At 38.4% G+C, this 22,877-nt stretch overlaps 1 long non-coding RNA gene across 5 annotated transcripts in view; it reads left to right on the top strand.

The window, feature by feature from the left end:
* The window catches only part of LOC140612104 (uncharacterized), a 74,982-nt gene that overhangs the window by 28,130 nt on the left and 23,975 nt on the right, over positions 1 to 22,877 (top strand). For 3 of the 5 annotated variants that reach the window (XR_012013413.1, XR_012013414.1, XR_012013412.1), the window contains exons 4-5: positions 4,063 to 4,110; positions 7,631 to 7,861. This is a non-coding gene — a long non-coding RNA (uncharacterized lncRNA). Of the gene's footprint in view, positions 1 to 4,062; positions 4,111 to 7,630; positions 8,382 to 22,877 lie in introns of those variants that run through there. The other 2 variants (XR_012013411.1, XR_012013410.1) reach the window with 2 other exon arrangements.

Below are 22,877 nucleotides of genomic sequence, written 5' to 3'. Positions count from 1 at the left end.
TAGCATAGTTCTCATCAGAAACCATGAAGAGTAGGGAGTGAAATATCTAGAGTTGAAGGAAGAAAAAAAATTACCAACCAAAAATTTTATATCCAGCAAAATTATCCTTTGCACGTGAAGGAGAAATAAAAATTTTTTCAAACAGGAGTGCCTGGGTTGCTCAACCACTTAAGCATCCAACTCTTGATTTCAGCTCAGGTCGTGGTCTCAAGATCCTGGGATCAAGCCCTGAGTTGGGCTCTGTGCTCAGTAAGGAGTCTGTTTCTCCCTCTGCCACTCCTCCTGCTTGTGATCTCTCTCTCTCAAATAAATAAATAAAATCTTTAAGAAAAGACAACTTTCTTAAACAAAAAGAAATGAGGGAATTCACCAGCAGCAAACCTTTCCAACAAAAGATGCTAGAAGTTCTTTAAAAGGAAGGAAATGATGTAAGTCAGATCTGCATTATAAAGAGAAAAGCATCAGAGAAGGGAGCTGCATGTAAATGAAGGTGAAATAAAACCCTTTATTTTTCTTATTCTTAGTCTAAAGTATAATTCTGTAAAGCAATAATAGAAACAATGTATTGAGTAATTACAGCAGATTGAAAGTAGAATGAATGGCAGCAATGTCTTGAGGGACAGGAGAGAGTGTTCAGCTATAAATATCTGCACTATCAGTGAAGCAATAGAATTTTATTTGGAAAAGAATTTAGATTAGCTTAAAATGAATTTTGTAAACTCTAGACCAACCATTAATTAAAGAAAAAAAAGACAAAGATAGTTGACATACTACGAATGCTAAGGGAGAAAATAAGTAGAGTCATATAAAATGTTCAGTTATAGCACAGAAGACAAAAAAGAAGCAGGAGACAAATGAGTAAAGAGAATAAATAGTGAATACTACAGTTACAACATGATAAATATTGATCCAACTATATCAGCAAGCACTTTAAAAAAATAGTCTAAAAACACAGTTAAGAGCCAGAGATTTCCCAGTGGGTAAAAGAAAAGACAATTAGGTCCTCACTTCTCCCCTCGATGCCTAAAAGTGACTCCCAACATAGCAACTGAGTGATCACTTCACAATACCAATTAGATCATGTCTGTCCTCTGCTCAAAACTGTGCAGGAATATCTCATTTGATTCAGAACAAAAGTTAAAATCATTGTCCTTCATTGTCTTCCAACATCATTTTCAGACATGGCTAATTTCCACCCCTCTTTCAAATTTTCATTCAAATGTTACTTTCTCCAAATTCTATCTTAACCATAAATGATCTCCTTATAACTCCCTCCCACACACTCTCTATTCCCCTTATATGCTTTATTTTCCCTTGATAGTGTAACTTTTTAAATAAAAAAGCGTTTGCATGTCTATGTGATTGGTTGTTTATTATCAGCTATCCCTAGTGCAATATAAACTCCATTAGGCAAGGTTTTGTGTCTACTTTGTTTGCTGATCCTCTAGCTTGGTATCTAGTTCAATAAATACTTGTTGAATAAAGGGAGTTTTTCACAATATCTATGGACCTCTTCCAATGTGTAAGGCTTATGTTCTGACATACACTGTGTTCTGAACATGTGTCCTATATCATCGACCAGGATTCAGCAAACTATGCTCTGGAGCCAAATTTGGCCTTCTGCCTGTTTTTGTAAATTCAGTCTTATTGAAACATCCACCTCCATTTGTTTACTTATTGTATATACAGAGGTAGAGCTGAATAGTTACACCAAAAATCTGGTAGTCTCCATAACACAAAAAATTAACTATCTGGCACTTTACACATGAATTTGCTCCCCCTGATATAGACCATTGTGTGTGGGTGTAAATATATATATGTACATTTTCTTTATCCAGTCATCCATCAATGGATTTTTAGGTTGTTTCATACTTGGCTATTATAAATAAGGCTGCATAGAACATGGAAGTGCATATGTCTTTTCAAATTCATGCTTTTGTTTCTTCAGAAAAATATTCAGAAGTGGAATTGTTGGATCATAGGGTAGTTCTATTTCTAATTTTCATGACTGGGAGTGGGGGAACATCAGGCTTCTTTCTGTTAGAACACATTGCATATTTGGAAGAGCAAAGGTATAGAGTGCGAAGTTCAGTCTCAGGGAGATGTGTGAATGAACAGACTATGCCAGTGAGAACAGAGGCTAGTTGTTTAGAGCTGGCTGTAGCAAGAAAGTCAGCCAACATCTTGAGTTTGGAAGACACCTAAAGCCCAGCAAAGGAGTAGGAAAGCTTCACAGTGAAAAAAGTCAGGGGAGACCTTAGGTATGCCCTGAAGATAGGCTGTTGGCCAGGGGGAAGGTAGAGGCTGGCTAACTGAGACAGGCTTCTTATATGATGGTTTAGGAAACATATTTGTCTTCCCATGGTTGGCCCTGAGTTGCAAACCATGGCATAAAATAAGGAAATTGGCATCCATTGGCTTAGCCTTAACTATCCTAAGCAACTGCTATTGGTGCTGTGGTTTGGGCTTTCTGGATGGTGGGCCACAGAGACTATGGGTCAGATCATTGTCATACATGGTCTGGCCATTGTCTATTTGCATTTTCAGTCTCTCAGATAAAAGAAAATTACTTTTTAAGAAACTCTTTGAGTAAATGCATAAAAGATAGAGGAAATGGTCGAAGAAAAAAAGATTACGGATAAAGAAAGTGATAGTCACATCTCTGATTAAATGGCTGACATTTCAGTGGAGAAGAGAGTAGAACAAAAGTCTAAAATATCTACGTCACTAGTTTGTATCTTTCTTATCCCTTAAATAAAGAACTGAAGTTCCATGTTATGTTCGTTCATTTGGTTTTTACTATCACAAACTGAAATGAGACCTTTACTAAGTCAGTCCTGCTTCTTCAAGCTGGCATTTTGATTAAAAGACCAAGTGTCTTCACACACGCTGTAAGATATTCAGGAGGCTGAGGGAACCCTTAAGTGAATACAAAAGCACAATTAGATAGATTGATAAGAACTACCTCCCAGCTATGTGTTAGATCATCTGCTGGAACACTCAGCTTCTTGAAGGTTTGGTGACATTTCATTATCCACCCTGCAAGGTAAAGTTAAAACTCAGCTATTCTAATTCCCACTAACTGAAACTTCAGTACACAAAATATTTCAACTTAAGCATACCATCCCTCCACTTTTAGAAAAGGGTTTATAAACTGCCTTTCCATTTCTGATTTTCAAATAGAATAGGTTTTGCTTGGTCTGTACCATTTTTGCTTGCAGCTCAACTGTCAATAATAAATAATGTATGTAAGATATAATTATAGAAATTTACACAAAGCCAGGGTTGAAAGTGGACTAATTTTTATGGCTTCCTACCCATTAAATGGTCTAATTTTTAGCAATTTTCTACTCATGAAAAACCCTTTTTAAAAATCAACTTGTCTTTGAAGCAGAACACGCACAGTGGTTTTTTTCACTTATAACAGCACTAAGTTTCTAAATGTTGATTGGTATTTCATGAGAAATCTGGCCTTTTTTTTCCTCACCTGCTGATGAAAGCAAATCTATTGCAAATTACACAAGTGAAATTTCTTATTATGCTTTGTTATCTAAGTACTAGAAATAAAGACAGAGTTCTTCATAGCACATTTGGAAATTATAGATACTATATAAATGGATGTTTGTTGAGTAGTCATGGCCCACAAGAGTTTGAATATTTATCAATATCCATCAGGGTTCAGCCTTTCATTTCATTATGATTTTCAATCACTATTGTCCTAGGTGTCTAGCTGGCATCAGCTGTTCCTTAATCTTATCTCCTTAGGCAGTAAAACAACATTAATATCATTTCATCATTTTCTGGCACAGGGCAAATGTAGCCCTGGCCTCAGAGTCAAGAGGAGAGGGTTCTGGACTTGTCCCTGCCACTAAGAGACTTGCAATTGTTGGCAATCTCTGACCTTTCTGGACTGCAGTTTGCTCACCTGCTAAATGAGCAATCTGTATTAGATAACCTCAGAGGACATTTTAAGGGCAACATTCTATGACTGTAAAAAAAAAAAAAAAAAAAGTGATTAAATGGCTAACAGCTGACCTTCCCCAAATTTTATGTTTTTTAAAGAGCTGAGGTGACAAGCTGATGGTATCTGTGGCCTTTGGAAAAAGCACAGTTAAGTATTGTTAATTTTATATTTTATCATGGTGCCGTCACATGGTTCCTCCGAAAGCATGCATACTTTCTGCAAAATAAGTAAATGGACAAGTAAAATAAGTAACTAATGGCAAGACAATGTGCAAAAGGAAGAGAAAGTAAACAGAATTTAAAAAAAAAAAAAGAGGAGCGATTAACATTTAACTGTAGGATATTCCCATGTTTGCACCAGATAGAAAATATCATAATCACAGCACGTTGAGATGAGAATGGGGTCAAAGGAATATCAGCTTCTCTCCCAATAAACCATTTATCTATCTATCTATCCATCCATTATTCATGTATCTGTTCAACAACGTTTTTGGCATACTATGTGACAAGCACCCTTCTAGACACCAGGGGCAAGTAACACAGGCAAGCCCTCTGTGTGCATGGGGCTTACATGAGGGTGTGAAGTAGCAACAAACAGGTAAACAAAGATTGAATGATAAGTGATAAAATTTTCAGGGAGTGCGTGTGCTACACAGATAGTAAAACATGAATGTGAGAAAGAAGGGCAAAAGGTAGGGCATGAGAGGCATGAGGGGCTGCAGATAAGATGGTTACGTAAAGAAAAAAATCACTAAAAGAGGAGGAGAGAGAGATAGTGCCAGGCAAAGTTAGCCACAAGTGCCAAAACTCAGAGAATGGAAATGCAAGGTTATGGTGGCTGGAATTGAGTGGGTCAAAAAGAATTATATGAAGCAGGCTGAAGGAAAGAGCCAGATCACAGAGGGCCTTGTAGAGCAATGGTAAAACATTTGGGGTTTTTGTTTCTAAAGCTTATTCTATTCTCTATGACCCAAATATACCACACCCTTTGTGGCATTTAAGAAAGTTAACAGGATCACAGATATAATTAGAAATTGTCTCAGCAGAGATTAATAATAATAGTAATAATAATAATAATAATTTTTATTGAGTGCTCAAAAGATGCCAGGAATTGTGTAGAGAGCTCCTGTACTAACTCAGGTACCTCTTATACAACCCATGAGGAATCATCACTAGACCATTTTACAGGTAAGGAAGCTGACTCATCCAAATCGACCTACTTGAAAAATGGAAGATCAAGATGAGAGTCCAGGTTTCTAATTCCAAAACCCAATTAGATTCATTTAAAATGTGATAGGAACTATAGAGTCAGGAAAGGAGCATTTGACTAGAATGAAAGCTCCAGGAAGGAAAGGATCTTCACTGTGATGAAGCAGGACATAGAGAAAAACCTTTCCCATAGCCAGCACTCAAAAAAAAAAATTGATTGCAAAAATCTAAAATTTGCCATTTTGCAGGTTTCAACACACCTAAAAAGGAGGCAAGGCAAATGGATGTCACTTCACGTTTTTTCTAAGTGTGCATATTTATTTTTCTCCCCCAAAATTACTCCAAATTCTTCTAAACACCTGTTTTATTTAAACCTTTGGTTCCTCTGACCCGCATAAAGAAAATCTCTGCCCCAACTCCTCCAGTGCCTCCTTCCTCTAGCATCTGTTAATTTACTCACCTCCTGATTAAGGTAACTGCAGATACACTCTCAATGGAATCCAGGTTCTGCTTCATTGCATCAGGATCTGATTATGAGGAGTGTGTCCACTTGGCCTGGCATTAACCACCCTCACTGTGGTTGGGCTTTGGCACAAACATCTACAGAGCTGCTGTTTCTGCCCATTACACCAGGAGTGAGTAAAAGCAGGATCGAGTCACTGGGAGAGAATTTGGCAACAGGGACGTTAAGACACTGAAGAGGAAAAGAATAGTCTAAGGGGTTTTCAGAGTCCAGGTAACAAACACATAGGCTAGACTTAGCAGCACAATCAAGAAAGAATTCCAAGAATGAGTGAGCACATGGGTAGCATCCTTCTTGGGTAACCATTCTCCTAGAAATCATGGAGCAAGGTAGGTGGTCAAAGGGGCAGCTGACCTAAAGAAACAGTAGATGCTGAGTGTGAATAGAAAATCCTGAGGTCGGGGAAAATACACAAAAGCAAGGGCAACAGATAATTGACCTGCATGTGGTCCCAGTATTAGCCACCAACCTTCACAGCCTGCTTGCTGAAAGCCAGGCCTGAGTAAGAAGGCAGGAGGGGGCAACAACTGGTAGGGTCAGAGTGTCAAGAAAGTTACAGGTCCTCTGTCAGAAGTTCCCTGATGACTCTGTGTGCCACAAGAACTTATCTGCCAGAACTTTGGCAGGTTAGCTGGAGCAGGGTTTGGGGAAAAGCAAATGGCTTCATAGAAATCTCTCTTTGATATAATCTCATTAATATGTGGAATTTGGGGGAAAAAAAAACAGAGGATCATTGGAGAAGAGAGGGAAAAATAAAACAGGATGAAATCAGAAAGGGAGACAAACCATAAAAGACTCTTCATCATAGGAAACAAGCTGAGGGTAGTTGGGTGGGGGGATGGGGTAACTGAGTGATGGGCATTAAGGAAGGCATATGATGTCATGAACACTGAATCATTGAACTCTCTCTCTGAAACTAATACATTATATGTTAATTAATTGAATTTAAACTTAAAAAAGAAATCTCTCTTTGTATCTTTTTCTATACTCATACCTCATTGATTTCATTCTATTTCGAATGCTGATTTGAGATTAGGTCAACGAGATATATCTGTTCAACATGAAGTTCTTTCCATCAAGGGCTGATTAATTGGTGATAGCTTTGTGAGGCTATTATTAGCAAATCTAAATTTAATTTTCTTTTCATTTACCATTAATGTGATGTTCAAGACAATCCATGACCAGGCCCCAGACTTCCCTTAGCTTCGTGAGGCACTATACTCAGTCACCTGTGTTTTCAGAACCTTGCATTTGGTTGTCAATTCTTAATCTTTCAAAGATTTCTTCATCTGGGGTCCATGGAGCTAAGCATCCAAAGATGGACTTCATTAAGCCCAGGACTTCTTGGTACCTTCGTGTAAATTATATGCAAGTTTAAATGTGCATTTAATTAGCTTCTTAAAGGGGCCTATGACTTGCATGAAGTTAAAGACCATTATGCTATTCCCTCAGCCTCAAGTGATTATTGTCCTATTACCATCTTTAGGTAACATTATGTATTCTTATTTTTAAGGTCTGGCTAATGCCATAAGCTTCTTAGAGACACTGCATGTTTCCTAGGTCAAAATCAAATTAATCTTTACTTTCAACTTCCATCTTGGTTTGGTTGACCCTATAACAAGAAAGCATTTCAATTTGCATGTCAATTGACCTTTGCAAGGTTAATAATTAAATGCCTGTCCAGCCTACAGGACTGATAGCTTCTCAAGGACAGGGAGACACATATTAGATTTATCTTTGTGTATACTAGTAGTAGTAATACTTTATAAATAGTAAATACACAAAATAAAAGTTTCTATATTGAGCTGAACAGGACACTGTCCATTTTTACTGGGTTTAACAAATTCCAGAAGGGGTCTGCCTGGATCTATAATACTTACGGTACTTCTCACTCCTTTCTACCTTTTATTGACCTAAATTCCATTGCCTTAACAGTATCATAGCTGCTGCCCTACTTGATGAGCCCTATTCCACCCTCCCACACCCGATCCTCATTCTGGCATGACATCAGCTCTGCTTCCAGCCCCAAGTATCATCTTCTGCCCACCTGTTCCTGCAGCTCTATGTGAACTTTGGTTTCAAGTTAGCATCTCAACATCCATTTGGCAAAGACTTTTGGAAGGGGCTGTTATGTACCACCCTGGATCTAGCATCAGGGATCAAATGGTGAGTAAGCAGAGACACTGACCTGGCAACCACCACCTATTTTGTACTTTGAAGAAGTTTTAAATGTTGTTTTGGACTCTGATGTGATCTCAGTTTCATGTCACATTTTAATTCCACAGTGATTGTGTTCACTTGACTGTTTGCTGGATGCAGAGACGAGAGTTATGAATACTGACTCTTGTTGGCCTCTAAAGGACCCTGGAATGCTATGATGCTGCTTTCAGAATTTGATATTACACATATAACCAAAGTTCGATAACCACATCTTCTTCTTCTTCTTTTTTTTTTTTTTTGGCTAGTTTTACTATTTTTGTTTTGCTGCCATCCATGGACTATCTTGTCCTAAAGCAGAAGGACGGCACATTAGGATGAGAGATGTTTCCTCTAAATATGGAATAGTTGCAAAGCAATCATAATAATGAAATGGATTGTGGGCGTAATGTGCCTGTGTTTTCTCATTATGGCATATTTTGCTGTGATGTTCCTGTAATGAATGTACCACTTGTATGTATTAAAAATGATATAAGTGACCATTATAGAAATATTATCTTTCTCCCATGACAATATTGGGGACTGCTTTTTTTATTGTAAAGGGTACTATCATTTGTATGTTAAATTTTTAAGTGGATTCCTTTATTTCAATGTATAAAGTAATAGAGGGAAGTTTAATAGAGCACTTCTTTCATTTTCTTTTCTTTTTCTGTTGTTTCTCATTTGCTCTGATGTCTTTGAGTCTCCCAATTATACAAAGATCATTTCCACATTTCAGTGGGTCTGATTAGCCAGTCCTATAAAGAGCCTCTGAGAAGCTCAGACCCACCTGAGGAAAGAAAACCTTGATTTTGTCTTACACAGAGAATTAAAGGAAAAATACGCAGTGACTTCTTCAATGTGAAATAGATCAGTGTCAGAGGATGGCCGGGGCCTCTTTATCTCTACTGTTCTTTTTTAAACTCCTCACTGAGTTGTATGGTCAATAGTTACCATTTGTTTATTTGTTATGATCATTGAGATTTCTATCTCTTGAATTTTCTGCAGTGTCTATAGCTCCAAGGTGTTTGGGGTATTTGCTTACCTGGAAGCATTCTAAATGACATGGTATCCATCCCATTCATTCGTGCTGAACTTAACTGTATAGCACCTTCTATTTTAATCTTGGCTTCAATGCCAGCTTAAATTTTCCTTCCACTCAACGTACCCCAGATTAATTCTTTTTCCTCAAACTCCTTACTTCTAGTCAATTTCAAGCAGTTTAGGTTTGATTTGCTTTATAATTGTCTCTTGTGCACACCATAGCTTATAAGATATGTTACTTTGGACAAATCACATAATTGTCCTCAGCTTCTGTTTCCTGCTGTGGAAAGTGTAAGTAATTCTACTGATTTTGGTGGGTTCTTTAAGAAGACATCTCTTCTTTAGGTCACATTCCTACTTTGGTCTCCAAAGAAATGAAATTTGGTCTTTTCTCCCTTCTTTCCCCTTTTTTCTTTCTTTTTTTTTTTTTACAGATTTATTTATTTATTCATTTATTCATGAGAGACACACAGAGAGAGAGAGAGAGAGGCAGAGACATAGACAGAGGGAGAAGCAGGCTCCTCACAGGAAGCTTGATGTAGGACCCAATCATCGGACCCAGGATCACACCCTGAGCTGAAGGCAAATGCTCGACCTTAAACCACCCAGGCGTCCCTCTCCCCCTTTTTTCTTGATCCAAAATGCTTAGGAAAGGTCTTTTATTTAGCTCTCTGTCTACTTCCTGTCATTACCAAGAGAGGATCTGTCTCTACAGCAGAAAAATTCAGCTGCATTGGGTCATCCTTCACCTTTGTGTTGACTTAGCATATTGGAAGTTACTGCTTAGTCATGTTATCTTCCCCTGGACAACATGGCAAAGGTGAAGTGGGGCCTGTACCTGAATTTGTTACTGCCAAGCCACAAGCACATTGGACAAGGCCATTGCATGAAGAGGGTTGTTGCGTGCACTTTTATGTGAGTCTGCAAGGTGCGCCTGCCTGCTCTGCTCAGAGCTGAATGGGAAAGTCAGAGTCCACTCTGCAGACCCAGCACTTGCTATAGATGGGCCCCCAACATTAGGTGAAAGAACAAGGAGAAGAGACTTTCACCTTGTCCTTATTTCCCAGCCATGCCCTCCATCCAACTATGAGGTCTTGTTCATTAGGAATGGCTTGGCCCAACAATAAAACTAACACTTGGGTTCTACTTGATCTCCTAGTACCTATTACCCCACTGTGTTGAATCCCAAAAAGTAGACATTGGTGTGTTTATACAGTTTACACTCACGCTCCCCCATGCTCAGCCATATCTCAAAAATTATTGTGACAATTAAGAAATAGCACATGTAAGAACACTTAGCATTACTCTCAGTTCTGTGTATTCTTTCATTTTGGACAGGATTTCTACTTGTTTTCATTTTATGGTGTGTTTGGAGCCATGTAAAGTACATAGTGATAAGTTGGGAATATAGAGAATTCAGTGAAGTTTGTTTGCCCTTACTGACTGATTTAAAGATGGTCTTTGGGTGCTCATAAGACTCAAGATGCTTGTCTTTCATAGCAATATAAGGAGATACTCTTTGTTCTGGTCTTTCTCTCTTTCTTTCTTTCTTTTTATGGCTTTGACTTTTACTTCAGCTAACAGCATAACTTTACCTTTATAAATCTCTTATTATTTTTTTTTTAATTTTTTTTTATTTATTTATGATAGTCACAGAGAGAGAGAGAGAGAGGCAGAGACACAGGCAGAGAGAGAAGCAGGCTCCATGCACCGGGAGCCCGACGTGGGATTCGATCCCGGGTCTCCAGGATCGCGCCCTGGGCCAAAGGCAGGCGCCAAACCGCTGCGCCACCCAGGGATCCCATCTCTTATTATTTTTTAAAGATTTTATTTATCCATTCATGAGAGAGAGAGAGAGAGGCAGAGACACAGGCAGAAGGGGAAGCAGGCTCTATGCAGGGAGCCGATGTGGGACTAGATCCTGGGACTCCAGGATCACACCCTGAGCTGAAGGCAGACACTCAACCACTGAGCCACTCAGGCATCCCAAAATTCTTTTATTAAAAACATTTTGCAAAAAAAATTTAAAAAAAACATTTTGCAAACATGTACTTAAATAATTTGTGTCTTCCATCCAATATGATAGGTTTGAATCCTGATTCATATTTTCCATGATGTTAAATACATGTTTTAACATATGATCTATGAATAAATGTGTATCATTTATTTGCCATTATCCAGAATTTTAAAAAATTATCAGTATGTGAATAGGTAGGTCCCTTTACATTAACTGTGCTTTTAAAATCATAGACATGTGTCATCAGTAACTCAATTTTTTTTTCAACTTTCCTATGTCTTCTTCAAGCATCTTTTTTATTTATCTGTGGTTTAGTTTCTCTGTTCCAGTTTCTTCCCTGGGAACATCTGAATTCTCAAGTTGAATTTCATTCTCTGCCATCATCTGGAGCTTTTGGTCTTATCATATTAAGCTCTTCCTTCTTTCCTGTAAATACTCTTTGCACTAAAGTAAGCAAAGATTCTGCAGATCAAGAAATTCAAGTTCAGAGGCTAAACTACTGGCCTGAAATTTTACTGGAAGTAAGTGGTGGTACAAGATTGAAACTTGAATTTTTGTTTTGGGTCTGAATCTCAATGCTTTTTCTACCAGAATAAGTGATCTTATCTATACAACTCCTGGTTTCTTTTTTTTTTTTTTTTAGTCCCCCTGGGATTTATCATCAGCTTTGAGATCTGCCATAATCAACAAGCCAAGCATTGTTACTTTTATAAATGATATGTTATGTTACATTTAGTTAGTTGCCTAGTTTATATGAGTAGTGAATTCCAGTTATAAATTTTGGATAAAGATACAGATATTTGGATACAGATATAGATATGCCTCTGTTGTTCACAAAAAAACTTACAACATTTTAATTTAACTTTACGTTCTGTGCTTATTTATGACAAATTTCTATTTCAAAGATAATGCATCTTCTGCTTTCTGAACCCATCCTTCTTTGGGGACTCCTAGGATTTGGATGGGACATTACGCTCACTAAATATTTCCTAATATTTCTCATGGGATTCTCCCCACCTCATTTTCCCAGATGAGGACATTGAGGCTCAGTAAAATAGGTATAGTCAGTAGTGTAGCAGGAGCTTGAATCCAGGTCTTCTGGATTTCCTTCACTTCCTTTTTTAAAACTTAATTTTGGTTTTGGTCTAATCAGGAAAGTTGGAAATTGGTGCATAATTGGTTTATTCTTTTCTTATCCAAAGTGTTTTAGCTATTTATTTGTTTATAGAAAGAGAGTACACATGGGAGGGACAGAGGGAGAAGGAGAGAGAGAATCTTAAGAGAATCTCCATGCCCAGCACAGAGAACACAGCCTGGTGTAGAGCCTGATGCGGGCTGATCCCACAACCTCAAGATCATGACCTGAGTTGAAATCAAGAGCCAGACGCTTGACTGACTCAGTACCCAGGTACCCCTAGCTTTCTTTCTAAATCACAGCAAGTGTTAGTTTCTAGTCTTAAGGCACACACACACGTCATATATATGTATATTATATACATGCATACAACACATATATATATATATATATATATATATATATATATATATATAAAGAGGTTATTTCTTTCCCTCTTTCTCTCTCTTTTCTTTTCAAAACTCAGTCTCTAAATGCTCTACTCCAAACCAACTGATGAGGACATTACACAGTGTGTTGCTTCATGATTATGACCACCACGTGGGCTAGGAAGAATGTAAGGAGACTGTACAGTACTGCAGAGCCAGCAAGCCTATTCTAATTAGCTTTTCCCCTTGCTCAGATATTTATAACTAATCCTAGCTTGCACACATGTGTATGCATGGCCTGCAAGGTCGCTGCATCTCCTTAGCGCTCCCTGGAAAAGTAAAGTGAGCTTTCTGGTGGGCAGAAGAAATAACCCAAGACTTATTTTATCCAAAATATTGTAGAAGCTCGGTTAATTTTTAAGTGAACCACAGGTTTTATGTACTTGGTTTTGTCCAGTAGAGGGACTAGAGAGGTAACATTTAAGAGTCTGTGGCCTAAATACCTGTAATTATAGGGGTGACTTACCAGAAAACTTTCAAGTCTTATTAGATGAAAATGAACTTAGAAACTGAGTCTACTTGAAATAATCGTCTTTGCAAATACCTGGATGAAAGTGTTGCTTGAAGTACAGGATGTTGTGAACTGCTTTTGCCTGGCCTCTGTTTTCAGGTCAAACTCATTAATGTCCAGTTGTTGCCAAACGTTAATTAGTAAATAGAAACATATCTTGATTTTACATAGAACCCCACTGAATAATATATGTGCACTTGCATGGGGGCAATACAGAAGAGCTGTGTTTTTCTAACAAGTCTTTAGCAGTCAACTCACATTTGGTTTCTCAATCCGCATATTTGTTTAGAAATTTATAGTTCCATAAGATGCTTGCTGATTTATTATTTCCTCTGAAATCATGAATTCACTAGAATAGCTGTAAGAACTCATTGGTCCTGATCCCAATCACTCATTTTCCTCTTCTGGGGCTCATTAGGAGAATATCTTGGAAAGCAAAATGTGTGATGTCAAATTCATATAAACTTTTCTCAGTGGATTACTCATTTATTTATTGGACAAAGAGTATTTGGTCCCCTCCTATAAGGCAGGTGTTCTGCAAGGTTCTGGTGATTCAGTGGTGATTGACCAAGGTATGATCTCTTCACCACTCATGGAGCTTCCAGTTTAGCAAAGAAGACCAATCAAAAATAGTAAAGACCAACAAAATGAGAAAGAAAAAGTTGAAGTATATAGTATATTAAGAAGCTGATGGCTGCAGTCGGAAGGGGATTCAATTCCCACTGTTTGGAAGAAGGAAAAGATGATGGAAAGGTATAGGTGCAAAAATTTAAGAACCAAGAAGCAAGTACCAAAGGAGTCAGAGAGACAGGAGAAAAGAAAATATAGGCAAAGAAAAAAAATAGGAAGATTGAAAAAGAAGTTGAGTGATCAAGAAGTAAATGAGGGATAACAAGCGTCAAGATGAAGTTAGTGTCAGGGAAGAGGAAGGGCAGTGGGTGGGAGAGGGCATATTGAACCCTTGTTTTTGTCTCCCCCCGCCACCCCCACATGAGCAGCACTCTGATTTGTCTTCAGGAACCAGTGTTCTCCTAGCCTTAGCCCACATGCTTTCAGGAGACTTGATCTCACACTCTGGGATTGGCAGGTCAGGGTTAGACTTTGAGCTCAAATATGGACATGCAATCCCAAACCAGGCTGGTGAGAGTCATCTCATGGATTTTTTTTCTGGAGCTACTAAGAAGAGTTCTAGTCTTTCACTGGAGGGTTAAGTTGATTAAGCATATGCTTAGATTTGCTGGTGGCCCTCTTGACACTACTTGTGGGGGCTTGCTGAAGAATAAATCCAACCTGGAGGGAAATAGAGTTAATCTAAGAAAGAGATCCCTGGAGAGATTATTTGAATATCTGGATCCAGCCATACCTGATCTATTCAGGAGTATCTCCTTTTGGATAGTTGTGAGTTATGCTTTTTATATTTAACACCAAGGACCCCAACTGTATGTGCTTTCAGGCAATTGTGGATTGAGGGTAGTAGGGAAGGTGGATGAGGAAGACAGGCCCATACACTTAGAATTGTTTTGCCTGTCAAGATGGCAGTTTTTGGAGATGAATGGTCTCACTTGGCACTTCCCAAGCTGAGTTAATTGGTTCCTCCTAGCTTCTGGCTTGTAGATGACACTAGGTAGGCTGAAGAGAAAAAATCCTGCTCTAAGTAAAGGGGTCTTCAGAAGGGAGTGTCTTGATTTTAGGTCCAAAATTAGAGAGGCTGGCCTAAAACTAAGGTCTTTTAGTAACAACAGTGTTGGTGAAGCAGGTACTCTATCTCAGATTAAGGCCATTCTTTCTGTTGGGATAAGTGGGAAACGGAAACAATGAATATTGGATGTGACACCAGTGTCAGCAAATAAGGACCGAGGGTATCAGCAAAATTCCTAGTAATTTACTTATTTCTTTACTACATCCTAATTTCTATGTCAGGCTTTCTTGATGGTATCATTTTTTAAAACTGCTTCTGAAAATTTACTTATCGCAAAATAACATACAACGTAAGACTTAAATAAATGGATTGTTTTCTTATCCTTTCCAACTGTTTTGAACAAACCACTACTCAATCTTTTTTTAAAAGCCAGTTTTATAGACACATTATTTCATGTATAAAATCATGGTTATTCTATTTGTCACTTACAGATAAAAAAAAAAACAATCATAAGGTGAAAGGTAGAGACCGTGAATTATTCTCACATGTCAATTTTAACCAAGTGTTTTTTGAAAACTCTGTAAACGGTATTGTTTACTTGATGTCAGGATATCCATTCAATGTTGATTGCAGGATATCCACTGCAATTTCACCTTAACTGTTCAAGGGTTTCGGGGAAATTAGAAACACGGCATCTGCCACTGAATCATTTACAAAAAAAAAAATACTGTCTAGAAACGCAAGTATAGTACTTAGAGGCCACTACAAATCCACATGTCCATGTGTCTTGCAACCAAGTACTTTGGTTGAAAGAAAAAGAAGTCTACAAGACACTACAAGTGAAAGAGAGGTTCAGAGATGAGATGTGGATAAAATCATAATAAAAATATCAATAGTTGTAGCTACTATTTTTGAGTGCTTAATATGAGTCATGCACTGTGCTAAACACTTCATTTAAATTCTCATTTGCTCTAAATAAGCAAATTATGAGGCATGTTCTATTAATATTCCCATTCTGTAAATGAGAAAACTGAGCATAATTACTAAGAAACTTGTCTACATTTGCAGGGATAGGAAAGGGTGGAGCTGGGATGCAAACCTAGTCTGTATGATGTCGAAGTTTCGTCTAAGGGCAGGATGGGTAGCGAGAGCCTGCAGAGACTAAAGTAGGCAGTGGACAACCAGGAATTTAGAGTGTTTTTCCATTTCTCTCACAACAACTTCACTTCTCAGATTTCTTCTCTCTTATAGAATATCTTATTGTCTCTTCAAAATATTTCCTCTCCCTCTTTCATCCCCCAATCTCTTTATCTTGCTGTTAGCCAAGTATGGCTTAGCCACTACTGAGTCTAGAAGAGTTTTCATCTGAACCCTCTCCCCGTGATTGACCTCAATGCTAGCCTCCAAGTCCAACTTCCTAAGAAAGAAATCTGATTGTCACTCCATGACTACTTGGGCCTGCCCCTTTACCATGCACTGTGGGCAGGGACAGTTCCCCAGTGGTGATTGCATCACAAATAAGCTACAACAATTTCCAAAGGGTGTGATCCAAAGCATAGGCTCCTCAGGAAATCAGAGAAGGGAGAGAGCAGAGAAATCTTGCTAGAGGATGATTAACCTGGACTAGTTTTTGGAAGCTGGGAAATCTGGTCTGGTAGATACGGTGTTGGAAGATTCCAGGCAGGGAAACAATGTGGATACTAGGGGTGGGGAGGAAACATAGAGATGTTCCGAAGTGAAGGAAGGAAGATAGTCAGTCTCCTTATGAAGGAGAGCACCAGAAAGCAGAAAAGCAAAAGATTTTCTTCCTTCTTTCAAAGTCATCTCTCTAATATATGCTTTCTTTTTGACAGGCAAGATTATACTACTTGATATCTTGAGCATCAACAGAATTTCTTTCCTTGGAGGTATCATGATATGCCAGAAAGGACAAGTGGGAGGGGGGGCTGGTTTCTGGTTACTGCCTCTGCACAACCTTAGACCAGTCACTCCGCATTCTATGGATAATTTCTTCTTCTCTCAAATTCTTACCTACCTCACATTATGAGAGGGACATTATAAGGTTTAAGATGAGCTTCTTGACCACTGAAGCAGAACAGCCCTATGTAATGACTTAAAGCATCATGTCATCAATGTCTTTGCCTTGTAGTTTCTTCTTCAAAGATTGTATCAAGGCAAACAAGCCTAATCACAAGTCTGGTTTTGAATCATAGGTTTCCAGATTATTCCATATTTCACATCTTCTTGTCAGTGAGGCTGAATATGTATAAAAAATCTCAGCTTAACCACATTCAGATGTTGAAGGTCAGCTCAGAGTTGTCACCTTCAGTAGCTGCCAACTCACCCCCTACAGTTTATCCATTTGTAAACAGCTCTCCTTAATGTAACTGATTTTGACAAAAACGTGAAATAATATATCATTTTGGTATAATTAATTTTGTTAACTGAATGATATACTTTGAAATGTAAACTAGCAATTTTCTGAGGGAATTATTTTTATATCCATATCTTCTGTCTGATAATATATAGTTACAGATGGCAAATGACTTAACAATACTCATTAGAATTTTAAGAGGCATTGCCACTTTTACTTTCAGTCTTAGAAATTTTAAATGTTTTGTAGATATATGGTTTTTCCTGCCTAGTATTCACTTGTATATGCATACATATGATACATATTATATATGTGTGTGTATATATTCTGTGTATATATATATACATACACAATATACTAAAGTCTAGAATGACTGATTCAACCAGAATATTCAAATACCCAAAACTTTTCTATATTCTCAGTTAAGAAAAAGAGACAAATAATATTTTTAAAATACTAATAAGTTTCTAGAGAAGAACTAAAAACATTTCACCTATGTCCTCTGGTTAGTATAATTTTCACTCCATTGGCTTCATTTTTATCTCTTCACCTAGGACTTTGTAGCCAGCCCAAACTTAAAATAATCTTGGGCTGGACAAGATTATTTTATCAATTTCCTATTGTCATTGTAACATATTAACACAATTTATTTATTATATTGCTATACTAGAGGTCTCTAGAGGTTGGTCATCAGAAACATGTTAAAGAGCACAGCTATGTTTCTTCTGGAATCTCTAGAAGGAAAGCTATTTCCTGGCTTTTTCCAGCTTCTTCATTTTGGGGATAGTAGCCCCCTTCTACCCTCAAACTCAACCACATAGCATCTGCAAACCTCTCCTCTGATCTCTGCATCCATCATCATATCTTCTCTCTGACTCAACCTTCCTATTTCCCTCTTATTAGGATCCCTGTGATTATATTGAGACCATCCAGATAATTCAGAACAATCTCCCAATCTAGAGATTGTTTACTGAATCACATAAGCATGATCTCTTTTGCCACATAAGACAATATTTACAGATTCTTTTTCTTTAAGATTTTATTTATTTATTCACGAGAGACATAGACAGAGAGAGGCAGAGACACAGGCAGAGGGAGAAGCAGGCCCCCTCCAAGGATCCTGGAACCCAGGATTACACCCTGAGCCGAAGGCAGACGCTCAACCGCTGAGCTACCCAGATGTCCCTATTCACAGATTCTAAGGATGAGGACGTATACATCACAGAGGGCCAGTCTTCTGCCTGCCATAATTAATCATGAAGAATATTTCCAAGATTATTAGTTGAGTTGGCCAGGAAACTTGGCATTTGACTCAATGGCCTTTGACTCCCACCATCAAGAAACTTATAAAATAAACCAATAAAAGTCAGGTGCAACACAAAACAGAATGAGTGGAGATGCACGCATTGTTCAGACATAAAGGAGCAGGCTCTTGGCAAAGATGCATCAAAGGACTCCAGGGTTCTAGTTGGGGCTACATTAAGTGACATCTTGAGCCCATCCCAATCCTTTTATTTCCATGACTTCTGCTGCAGAGTAGATTCTTAACAAATTGAATTTAAGATTTGGACTCTGGTGGCACCTGAGTGGCTCAGTCAGTTGGGCATTTGCTTTAAGCTCAGGTCATGATCCTAAATTCCTGGGATGGAGCCCCTCATCAGGCTCTCTGCTCTGTGGGAGCCTGCTTCTTCCTCTCCCTCTGTCTGTCACTCTACCTATTTGTGTTCTCTCTCTCTCTCTCTTTCTTTCTCTCTCTCTCTCTTTCAAATAAATAAAATATTAAAAAATATATTTGTACTCTGTTGATTTCTTAAAGCTGTGCCAGTATATAGATTTTAGACCCAGTACAAGATAAGACGTTAAAGAGTGTTTCTATTTCCAAACTAGTATACATCATACCGCACGCCCCATATACTTTTTCCAGCCCATATGCAGCAGTACTTTATTTGTTCTGAAAATTATTGTTTAATTTCAAGAGAATAAAAAAAAAGAATGAGAGTCCATCTGACAGAAGTGGGTCTTTCTAAGCCTCAGAACTGAGTATGTTGAAACTGTTGGACTGTAAATGTGTCTTTAATCTTTTAATTTTTATGTCAAAAAGTGCTTTGGGGAGACTGGGGGGAAAGGAGAGGACAAATTTAAGCAGAAAATTTATTATCCAAATCCTTGGATAAGGAATGTCCAATGACATAATGGCTAATAACTTCAGCTATATTTTTACGAAGGACGAGAAATTTCCAGTAACAATGATTGAAACCCAAACAACACTCTGGTAAAATCTTGCTGACTGAATTTATCTCACCCTTCAGATTTTTCTTTCTCAAGGAACTTCCTTTTATAGAGTTCTTACCGCACTTTAAAATGTTCCAGGGATTATTCCTTTTTAAAGGATTTCTTTGGGCTATTATTCATCCCTTTGCGCTAATCCCCTAGGATCTCTCCAGGCAAATTCAAGTTATTAAGACTGTGGGGGGAGAAATCCAAGTGTTCAGTCATTTACAAGACTCTGACTTACCACTATGATTTCCAAGTAATTGGAAACATCGGTATACGTGGCTATGATTAGTCATATCTGTTCAGAAGGGAACCTGGATGCCTTCCTGGAAATGAGATGCCAAGAAAGCAGTCCAGGATTCCCTCTGCTTCCCCTCCTGAAAGGATCAAAAAGCAAACAAGCCTACCAGGACTGACAGACTTCTGTTGCTCTGAATGCTGTCACACTGTGGAGAAGCAGCAGGGCCTGACCAGAAGGGAGAACAGTTTGCCCTCCTACAAGAGTCAAAAGATGCAATGACTTTTGTGTTGTGTACCTTTTAGCGTTACTGTATATTATGCTCTTCGACATTAAGATGATAATTGCGGAGAAAGTCTCCTATTGGGCCGTAAATTAGGGGCTTGCTTCCTCTGTCTGGGCTTTTTGTGCTTTATTCACATCAAAAGGCAATTACTTTTCGTGCACACTTAATCCCACCAGTTTAATGGGGCATGTAAAATATGCCTTGCAATTTGCCCTTTATTAATCTTAAGCTTGCTGAAAACAAGAGCCAGCTCACCATTTGGATTCTTAAAAACAACAGCCTGCCCTTCAATAATTTAACTTCTGTCTAATTTTGCCAAACTCAGGAGGTTTGGAGAAATGCATTCTTAGTAGGACCAGGTTATTCTTGGGGGCCCTTGAAAGCCCTTACAGGAGTTGGGAAGGGCTGGATGGCATAGTAGTGCCTGAATCTTTTCCACTGGTAGATGGGGTAGGTTGGCCTTGTCTGCCATCCACGAGCTGGGACAAGCGGCAGAGAGAAACATAGGCTTGAAAGACAGACCACCTTGGGTTTGGATACGGGCCCTCCCACTTGTGCAGGACTGATGGTGTGACCTTGGCCTAGTTAACTTTTCATCCTCAGTATCTTCATTGGTAAAACAGAATAATGTGTATAAAGGCAGCAATGAGGCTGACAATGAATATAGGTAAAAGAGTGACCCTGTGATACATTTTTCAATGGAATGAGTAGTAGTCATCAGGAATTTTCAGTAGCTATGGGAATAGTATTCTTACTATAAGTGATGTTAGGTAAACTATCTTGGGAACCAGAGAGCTTCAGTCTGGTCCAAAATACTTAAGGGGTGTAAAATAAGTTGTTTGAGAGAATGAGAGTCAATGCAAGAAAATAAAGTCTGAGCACCACAGGCAAAGGGTAGTAGCAAATTCTGAACAAGAAAACAGAAACACCAGTCAGAAAGGAGTGGGTGAAAGCTCATTGCAAAGATATAATAATGAGCGCAAAATTTTCATCCAACGTCCCACCTCCACACATAATCAAAGACAATTTGGCAGAGCCAATACGGTTTTGAGAGGATGCAGAGAGTACATAGGGGTGAAAAGGAACCAAATGGCAGCATGAGTGTCTGTCTATTTGACTTTCCAGTGATTTGTGTGCCAAAAATATTACTATTAAGTGTGATTTTATCTGACAGCATGATTGGGTCATCTCTCATGACTTGGAACAAAATTTTGAAAGAGAGCATAGTTTATGTCTGTAAATAACTGCATTGTGTGTCTGCCCTCCCCAAAGCCCCTAGCACCCCAATTTCCTTTCTCAAGATATCCCCAGTTGTCTGAATAGGGAAAGGTTTCTATAATGATGTCATGCTTGCTCCAAGCATAACGGAAAGAGATATTATGGAAGAAACTTAGGACAAGAGTGGAAAAGAGTCCTCAAGAAAGAGAGACAGATGAGACAGATGGGACACCTGAGAGAAAACCCTGATATAAGACACTTCAGAGTTCTGGTTGAAGAGAGTGAACAACAGATGTCTTTGTCAATACAGGAAAGTGTTAGGGTCAGAGCTCCCTATAGATACAGTGGGTAAACAGGCCAGTTTTCTTCAAGTAGCAAGCAAAAATAAACCAAATTCAAACTCACTTTAGCTAATAGACATTGTATCAGTTCAGAGAACTAATGGACCCAAGGAATTTCTCTAGGCATTGTCATCTATAATGAAGCTTCAAGAAGATAACATACACACAGCTTCTGTCTGACCTTTTAACTCTCTCCTCACCCCCAGAAAACTCACAGAATACTGTCTACAGTTTGGAAAATAGGGCTCTGTTATGGACTGAATTAAGTCCCCTCAAAATTCACATGTTGAAGCCCCAACTCCAGTACCTCAGAATGCGACTGTATTTGGAAATATGGTCTTAAAAAGTAATTATATTAAAATGAAGTCATTAGGATGGGCTCCATTCCAGTACAACTGGTGTCCTTCAGAGAAGAGGAAATTTGGACACACCAACATATAGAGGGAAGATGTGTGAGGACACAGGGAGAAGGCAGCCACCTATAAGCCAGAAAGAGAGGCCTTCAGAAGAAGTTAAACCTGTTGACACCATGACCTTGGACTTCAGACTTGTGAAAGTAAATTTCTGTTGTTTAAGCAACACAATCTGTGGTACTTGTTACAGCCACCCTAGCAGATTCCTAAAGGCTCTCTAATGCTTGATTCTGAATTTAAGAATTCTCAGCACTTGGATGATGACTATTACTGAGAGAATTTCTGCCTGAGAACCAAGACACAATGAAATGAGGAGAAATGTTCATCATGTGCCTAATATCCTGACCTAGAGGTAGGTCAGAGTAAATTCAGTTTACTATTTCTGAGGATAAGCTGAATTACAGATATTTTAATTTTGTAGGAAGTACTTCAATTTAGAATATGTCTGGAGTCTCAAGACTTAATCTGAATATTAATTGCAAAGACGATATTCTTGTACAAGTCTGCTTAGTTGTTCTATTCTTTAATTAAAGACCACTGTGTGTCTGATGTTTTCCCTCTGGTTATAGTCATCATATTTGCATAAAGGGCATTTTATTTCCATTACTTCTTAACTAATTTTTCTTTATCCTCTAAAAACTGGTGGGGGGATATTTTGTAATTGTAAAACAAACCCCCGACAACTCCTACCCCCAGCCCACAGTATGGCAGAGTAGTGTCTTTAGAAATCGAGAATGTCAGGAAGGAGACATTGGTTCATTCTCTGAAAATGGCCAACTTTTCCACACCCTGCTCCCTACAAGGAGCTGAGATAGAAATAGAAAGTGTCTCTGATTTGTTGGCCTTTCAGGTTCTGGAATATTTTCATTAGTCAACCTCCAGAGGACCACATAGCAAAGTCTGGGCCAACAATCCCTGTGAATGTCCTTCTGAAAGCAGCCAACAGAAGCTTTCTATGTCCTCAACCTCTGCCTCTTGCATTTTGCCTGCTGCTGAGCATGGTTTACAGTAATAAATCTGTTCCCAGCAATATAACTTGATCCTTATAATTCAATCCCAAGTTTTCAA

Source organism: Canis lupus, chromosome 20 (genome assembly GCF_048164855.1).
Source record: "Canis lupus baileyi chromosome 20, mCanLup2.hap1, whole genome shotgun sequence".
Lineage (NCBI taxonomy): Eukaryota > Metazoa > Chordata > Mammalia > Carnivora > Canidae > Canis > Canis lupus.
Note: the sequence above shows the minus strand (reverse complement) of the source record. Positions and strands in the feature narration are given on the sequence as shown.